Source organism: Agrilus planipennis, unplaced genomic scaffold (genome assembly GCF_000699045.2).
Source record: "Agrilus planipennis isolate EAB-ADULT unplaced genomic scaffold, Apla_2.0 scaffold41, whole genome shotgun sequence".
Taxonomy (NCBI): domain Eukaryota; kingdom Metazoa; phylum Arthropoda; class Insecta; order Coleoptera; family Buprestidae; genus Agrilus; species Agrilus planipennis.
Genome location: NW_020442445.1, coordinates 228,845 through 237,774, shown reverse-complemented (window position 1 = coordinate 237,774; position 8,930 = coordinate 228,845). Strand labels below are relative to the sequence as shown.

The 8,930-nt window shown below is 33.2% G+C and overlaps 1 protein-coding gene across 2 annotated transcripts in view; it reads left to right on the top strand.

The window, feature by feature from the left end:
* The window catches only part of LOC108733596 (inositol hexakisphosphate kinase 1), a 36,000-nt gene that overhangs the window by 12,384 nt on the left and 14,686 nt on the right, over positions 1-8,930 (top strand). The window contains exon 1 of one of the 2 annotated variants that reach the window (XM_018464821.1): positions 1,709-2,214. The exons of the other annotated variant lie outside the window; for it this stretch is intronic. The gene's annotated coding sequence lies outside the window, so the exon portion shown is untranslated. Of the gene's footprint in view, positions 1-1,708; positions 2,215-8,930 lie in introns of those variants that run through there. 2 annotated transcript variants of the gene reach the window in all.

Here is an 8,930-nt window from a genome sequence, read left to right as displayed (position 1 = left end):
TTGCACACGTTCATATGTATTATTATAATTATAAAAATTAGTACTGTTTTAATAGTCTGTAAAGAGCATGATATTACGCATTTCAAAATTGCGTCGTGAGAATCGTAGGATGACACACTCATCGTGAACTACTAACGATAAGGTCAGTCATAAACAAATTTCATAATATTTACTTGCGTACCTACATTGGTTTTGTAAATCAATTAGTAACAATATATTCCGAATACTGTTTTTTAAGTAGATACTAATTATATGTATATGTATGTATTCACTATACCGATACACCCCATTGTACATATATCTGGATGGTATGAACTACAACTATTTTCGTAATTTAAACTTTTCTTTTTTTTCGTTACGATTAAACAAATTAGATTTAGGTACCCCCTTTTATAATATGTGATAAAATAACAATGCCATTTTGTAGGCGTTTTTTATGTCATTAAAACGTAACTATTATTATAAAACGGTTCATTCATTACTTAACAGCTGACCGATTTGCTACTGCTCATGTTATTTTGTGATACTTAACATACAAAAATATATTACGCATCGTTTTTTTTTTGTGTTTAGGAAGTGAAGTGTAGTGGTTAATATACATAAACAGGAAAAATGAAAAAGTATTCCAAGGTCAAAGGTCCTGTAAGGACATCAACTTGTTTTTATACATACGTNAAAAGTTTTAAATAGCTCGAAATTCTTTTCATATTAATATTAGTAAGTTATAATAACATATACGTATGTATACATATTAGGACTTACTCAGTGAATTACAGAAGTTGAGGTATTTCCTTGAATTGACATTGAAAAATTCCGAATAAGACGATCATAGAAAATTTTGAAAAACTTGAATTATTTAACAATTTCCGTACAAATTTCCACCGCTTTGGAGTATGAATTTTGGTATCAGTTTAAATGGAAAATTCGTGTAATTTGTTGAGATGACTTCATATGCTACGTTTCAGAGTGTGTAAAAGGCGCGTTTTTCCATATTAGCTACGACACCACGTAGAGAGAATTTCAAAAAATTCTTTTAAATACTTCAGAAATAAATCCAATTTTTATGTTTAGTTTCGGTAGTTCAGGCTTAATATTGGTGAATTATTCAATTACCTATAATACTTTGAGTTTTATTCTTTAAAGGGGGATCCCATAAAATATATCATTCTGGATTAACCCCTCCCCTCCTTTCCTCCATTATGTCACCTACGTTACAAGACAATAGCCCATATCTTGTCCGTTTTTTCGATACGTGAGTATTTTATGGACAATTCCCGCTGTGGATAACACCTTGGGTAACGAAATGCATTTCAGATTTTTAAACCTATTTGTAGACCTTTAGATAGCAGTGTTTTATCATGTTATCCATTTTTCTTAAAACGTTACCGACAACGTTCCAAAAGTTGCACAATTTTGGAAAAATTTCGGTAAATATTTTATTACCTTGAATGCTTTACTAGGCTAGTCTACAAGTGGTTGCAATACCACGCTGGTTACATCTCCTCTGTTTCCGTTTTCACAAATTATTTCTGGCCCGTGGCCGTTCGCCGGCCAACTATAATCGGTTAATTTGGCCGCGGTTGCAAGAGTTGTAGTCTGTCAGTCAGAAAAACGGAATGCTTTTACAGCAGTGCGCCGATCGTAGTAGTATGCTAATCCGCAAGCATCACACATTTTCCGAGAAAAGGGAATAGAAAACAACAAGTTTTCAATCGGTTTGCAACATAAAAAATATTGTTTTGCATATATTTACTTTAAGTAAAATTAGCGGTCATCATTCGCTCGTTGGTTGGCTGTTATCGATTTTAAAACAGGACCGGGACTATTTTCGAGTTGCTAAACTTTGAAATGTGGGCACGTCTCCTTCTCTCATCGATAAATAACTACTCTGTAAATTTTCTGACGTGTGCAAGTATGACGTCTCCGTAATTCGGTTACGTGCCATTTTATGTGTGGTGACCATTGGCTATTGCGAATATATGCCCGTAAATTTTTGTAAAACAGCGTTAGTCTATCGCGATAGCGAATCATCTTCGGACGAGACTAATTTTTGAAATATTCTGCAACATTGGCACAATATTTATTTATACTTACTTATATCATAAAACTGTCATACGTAGATAAATTTATATAACGCTATCAATGGTGTTATTACCCGTTGATTTAAAATTTCAGTGTTAACGTGTGTGGTTTTCAGCACAATACTACATAAAGGTGAGCAGGTTTAATCGTTTATGTTTTGTTAATACCTGCTATTGAATTTAAAAATTGATTTATGGCGCCTATGTTATTAAAATTCTATGCCATTTTTTAAACGTAATAGTTCATTTTTAAATATTCAAATTAACTGTGACAGGTGCTGATTTTTCAAAGAGCTTTCCATATATTTGTAGTTATCATAAATACCTACATGTGTACTTCTAAGAACTGAAAAAATTGTGTTATGTGGCACATTTCATTTACCTATTGTTTTTTCAACTCATAAAAGCTTATGAATAAATCAATTGTGAACATGCCAATGTTTCGCGTTCGTTTCTAAATTGTGAATTTAATTTTGAATGAATGAAGAAATGAACAGAAACCTGTTGGCCCTTGAATGCTGACAATATTATAGACTTATACTCTTTAAAATTGAAGAATTTATTTTAATACCTAACCAGAATAAAATATGAAATACCTACATAAAACCCATGGCAGTTTTAGAAAAAATTAGTGTTCCTGTGCTGCATTGTTATAGGCGAATGATGAGGATAACGTGGGTAGAAAAGGTTATAAATGAACAGGTATTAGAAAGAAGAGGAGAACAGATTCTATGGAAGTCAATAAGAAATAGGCGAGATACGTTGGTAGGACACCTTCTTACCACCTTAGGTTAGATTACTGTTCGCAAATAGTTAAGGATGAGGGTTGTTCTAGTTTTAGACCGAGCGGCATGGCCTAGAGGTCTAGACCATAGCTTAGCATTCGAGAGGACGCCGGTTCGATTCCAGGTCCGTCTGCCTTGGTCCAAGTTTTTCTGTGGTTTCCTTGGATCACTTAGGCAAAAGCTGAGGCAGCAATATTCCACAGATAATATCTCTTTCTCTTCTGTCTTCATTTCGTCCGTCTCATCTTTCTCACCCGAACCACCACCCAGCCATTCCCACGATTCCTGAAAGCAGGCTGAAGAGGGCCTTCCGCCCTACCTTCCGGCATAGTCCGGAGGGACTGCCCGCCCACCAGCATTACTGGCTGGTGGGAATGAAACACCCAAAAGTTAAGTTAAGTTAAGTTTTCTAGTTTTAGGGAAATGCGACGTTTAGCTCAGATGAGGAACGAGTAGAGGTACGTGTTCAACCAGTCTTAGGACTGACGACCTTCACCATTAACATTAGTTTGCTTTAGTTAGTCCAATAAAACTTGTAAGTTTTTAAAACTGATCCGCTAATCTCATATAATAAAATTTACATTCACAACGGATACCTGTGTATTATAAACCGCATCATATTTATAATGTCGGAATTTTCAACAAGTGAAATCATGAATAAAACGGGGTCATTCTCATTTTTAAACAAACTTGTTCTTTGACAAACAACCAACAATACGAACGTTATTTCAAAAGTATAATATTCTTAAAAAAGCCGTGAAACCTGAATATGATAATTCTCGACAGATTTTGTTGAAGCCTTTATATACTTACCTAGGTACATATATTGTTATTTTCAAGTGAATAGTTTTCCACACTAATTGTAAAACAATTGAATCTCCTGTCTTTCATTAACATGATTTCCGACAAGTAGTAACAATAGACTCGGACATTTATTTACCATTTACTCATTTGTCATCCAAAAACGAAACAAAAGTGAATCAAATTTCAAAAATTAATAGTTATATCTATAATCACTTTTAATTCCTAATTAGACAGCACTTGTAACTGCGGTGAGTGTCACCATCGGCTACCTCAATGTCAAATGCAATAATAAGTAATTGGCAATCTGACTGAACGTAAGGTAGTCGCTTTTGAAACTTTTATAAACAATATGTAGTTAATCTCTTGTTGATAGGCATCGCTGGCTACAGGATCATAACAAAACGTCATACAATATTGTCAAACGTCAGTTTCTATAATGGCATGTACATAATATCAATTTGAGCAAAACCTCGCCCACTTCGCTATTTACTTGGTTAATTGATTTTAGTCATCCACTGTCGCTTATCTGACAAAAAAAAAGATGTTTACAACTACCGTTATTGTCAAACTGACGCATTTTTTGCGTTATTTGTATCTTTATCATGTGTTTATGTTTATATACTATTTTAAGCTTTTGCACTTTCTGAATTGTTTTAATTTTTGTTTTGCTTTCCGGGAGTCATTAATTAGTCAATGTTACGATAGTTCAAAATTTAACGAAATCATTACAATATTAAAAATAGTTTACAATATGAAAAGTTATTATAGGTATGCGATATGGAATTCTGATATTAAGACTTTTTATTCGCCAAGTTCACACNCCCACGATTCCTGAAAGCAGGCTGAAGAGGGCCTTCCGCCCTACCTTCCGGCATAGTCCGGAGGGACTGCCCGCCCACCAGCATTACTGGCTGGTGGGAATGAAACACCCAAAAGTTAAGTTAAGTTAAGTTTTCTAGTTTTAGGGAAATGCGACGTTTAGCTCAGATGAGGAACGAGTAGAGGTACGTGTTCAACCAGTCTTAGGACTGACGACCTTCACCATTAACATTAGTTTGCTTTAGTTAGTCCAATAAAACTTGTAAGTTTTTAAAACTGATCCGCTAATCTCATATAATAAAATTTACATTCACAACGGATACCTGTGTATTATAAACCGCATCATATTTATAATGTCGGAATTTTCAACAAGTGAAATCATGAATAAAACGGGGTCATTCTCATTTTTAAACAAACTTGTTCTTTGACAAACAACCAACAATACGAACGTTATTTCAAAAGTATAATATTCTTAAAAAAGCCGTGAAACCTGAATATGATAATTCTCGACAGATTTTGTTGAAGCCTTTATATACTTACCTAGGTACATATATTGTTATTTTCAAGTGAATAGTTTTCCACACTAATTGTAAAACAATTGAATCTCCTGTCTTTCATTAACATGATTTCCGACAAGTAGTAACAATAGACTCGGACATTTATTTACCATTTACTCATTTGTCATCCAAAAACGAAACAAAAGTGAATCAAATTTCAAAAATTAATAGTTATATCTATAATCACTTTTAATTCCTAATTAGACAGCACTTGTAACTGCGGTGAGTGTCACCATCGGCTACCTCAATGTCAAATGCAATAATAAGTAATTGGCAATCTGACTGAACGTAAGGTAGTCGCTTTTGAAACTTTTATAAACAATATGTAGTTAATCTCTTGTTGATAGGCATCGCTGGCTACAGGATCATAACAAAACGTCATACAATATTGTCAAACGTCAGTTTCTATAATGGCATGTACATAATATCAATTTGAGCAAAACCTCGCCCACTTCGCTATTTACTTGGTTAATTGATTTTAGTCATCCACTGTCGCTTATCTGACAAAAAAAAAGATGTTTACAACTACCGTTATTGTCAAACTGACGCATTTTTTGCGTTATTTGTATCTTTATCATGTGTTTATGTTTATATACTATTTTAAGCTTTTGCACTTTCTGAATTGTTTTAATTTTTGTTTTGCTTTCCGGGAGTCATTAATTAGTCAATGTTACGATAGTTCAAAATTTAACGAAATCATTACAATATTAAAAATAGTTTACAATATGAAAAGTTATTATAGGTATGCGATATGGAATTCTGATATTAAGACTTTTTATTCGCCAAGTTCACACACATTCAACCACGGTACGTCCTGTTAACCCACGCTTTCTATTTTCTATTTCCATTTTTCACGCGCTGGCGGATATGGAAGTACTACTGGTTTGCTTAGATTAAATTGTATTTACGAAAACGACGTTGTTTTTAAATGAAAACCGCAGGTCATGGTCATGTACTTGAAACTTTTAAAATTGATTGCCAAAAATCCGAAAGACGCTTAAAAGGCCAGATTAACGATACACGGCATTTACTGAATAAGAACAATGATAAAAGTGTAGCATTTACGATGCAAGGACATGTAAACAAATCCAAATTATCTTATGAATCTTCCGCATAGTCTTAGTAGTATTAGCTTGCTTTGGTCCTTCGAGCCGAATATTAAATAGATGCTGTGCAGTCTTAAGCATTTAGTTTTTTGTATTTATCGTATAACGTGATTGCTTAATGGAATTCAAATAAATAATCTACATGAATTATTATTTCACATTATTTTAATGACCCACAATGCATAATGTGAACTCTCGCATAAGTTACATTAAACAACTATTTTCTATGATAATTACATTTACCTGAATTCTCGTATATCTACATAATCTGCAAACATTTCTTGTGGTGTTAATTTAAACAAATCCCCATGATACGTGAAAAGTTCACGATAATTAATATTCGACGTAAAGTAAGCTAATCAATCAATTTAAATCCATTTTTTTCATAAAGAGTGTTAAGAAAACAAACAAATTTATCACACTTCGTGAATAAGAGGATGTATCCTGTAATAATTTTGATAATACATTTAATTGCGATTAATTTTAACATTCCTAACAATTTAGTAGTCGTATCGAAAAATAAATTCGGCCAAGTTCAACTTGCGCCTGAAGTATTTCGTACCGCGAATTTCTCTCCAAAACACTGACCTTAACATTACATTGGGTTATAGAAAAGGGCGGCCGATTACTTTTAAACTTTTGTANCAGAATGCATAATGTGAACTCAGCATAAGTTACATTGGACTTTAGGGTCGAAATGGTTGCTAAACAACTATTTTCTATGATAATTACATTTACCTGAATTCTCGTATATCTACATAATCTGCAAACATTTCTTGTGGTGTTAATTTAAACAAATCCCCATGATACGTGAAAAGTTCACGATAATTAATATTCGACGTAAAGTAAGCTAATCAATCAATTTAAATCCATTTTTTTCATAAAGAGTGTTAAGAAAACAAACAAATTTATCACACTTCGTGAATAAGAGGATGTATCCTGTAATAATTTTGATAATACATTTAATTGCTATTAATTTTAACATTCCTAACAATGTAGTAGTCGTATCGAAAAATAAATTCGGCCAAGTTCAACTTGCGCCTGAAGTATTTCGTACCGCGAATTTCTCTCCAAAACACTGACCTTAACATTACATTGGGTTATAGAAAAGGGCGGCCGATTACTTTTAAACTTTTGTAAGATAAATCGTAACAACTGGTTAAGATCGATGAATTCGTAACTCAATAACTTAATTGATTTCTCTTTCTGTTCATGTTACTAGCTAGAACTGTATTTCTCAGAAATTCTTGAGTTATCAATTCATTCATCCTTGATTATGATGAACTGGCCGCTCACCGAAAGAGCTTCGGTTACAACTTCACCTCTCGTGGAGCACTTTGTTTATTTGAAGGTCATAAAGTTACATAGAGAATTGTGATTTTCTAAAAAACAGTCCTTCAAAGTCGGGATAAACATTTGAACTTTCCTTTGTTTTAAATTCATAGAGACAATTGAACGAAATACCTGTTTTTGTTGTAGATTTAAGATTTACGCAAAATGAGTGTTCATGGATGATATTTATTGATATAAGAGGATGAAATTCTCCAATTATGCAAAATGCTGTAGGTGCTTAATTCCACATTATTTAAACAAATGAATTACATAATATAATTAACGTCAGTACTCACTGTATATACATGACACCCACATTTTGTTTGTATATTGTATTCGATTCGAGAAAGTTTCATTTTATAGCCTTGAAGAAGCGGTCTGCACAACTGTAAAACTATATGTACAGTAAAACGTCATTTGCACATTCATTTATTATTGCTAGCAACTTTCAATCCATTATTATTTTATATTAAACGTAAGTGAATGTGCGACCAGTCTATACATCTAATGTACTTAATGTAATTGACGATATGAAATTCTAAATTAATTCCATGGTTTTTATTGACCTCCAAATAATTTCGTCATTGATGTCGGACAGCTAACCGGTATTTGCAGGATTAGATCAGGGCATTACAATTAATTTACATATACAAATAGATTGAGAAACATCTTAATACGTGTGATGGGTGTTACACATACACAGTAGTGGCTTAGTAGTTATTTACCTAGTTGGACAATTTCAAAACAATTATTCCAAAAAAGGTTAAAAAACCACTTTAGTAGATGATATTGTATTATTTATCTTGACCAATCCGAATGTGAGTTTGTTTGCTATCATCATCATGACATTTTGAAAAAGAACGTAGAGTATTTTTTATCCAGAAAAAATACTGTTCCCGAGGGATAAAAACATTAGTTTTATGTGGTTGTTGATGATATTTAACGCGTATTTAGGGCATTAACGCGAGCGAAGCGACAAATGAAACCTATCATGAAATTTTGCACACGGTGTCAGGGGTGCAAAAAAGAACGTAGGGTGTCTTTTATCCAGAAAAAATACTGTTCCTGGGGGATAAAAAACATTAGTTTTATGTGCTCGTCGTTGATCTTTGACCACGAAATTTTCTACACACATTGTCAATTTATAGCAGTATTAGCATCTAGCAAGTAGGACCTAGAGATAGCTTTAAATAAAATGGAAGCGATATTGACAAATCAGTACTGTATGAAAATAAATAAAAGTAAAACTAAAATACTGATATGCAAGGGAAGAAAAAGTAGGGAAAGAGCGAAAATAAAGATAGGACACGAAAAATTAGAAGAAGTGGCTGATTTTAGATACCTAGGAAGTCAGATAAGTGAGGATGGAAGGAGTAGTAGGGATATAAAGCAGAGGATAGCGCAGGGTCGTGTCGCCTTTAATAAAAAGAAGTCACTTCTATGCTC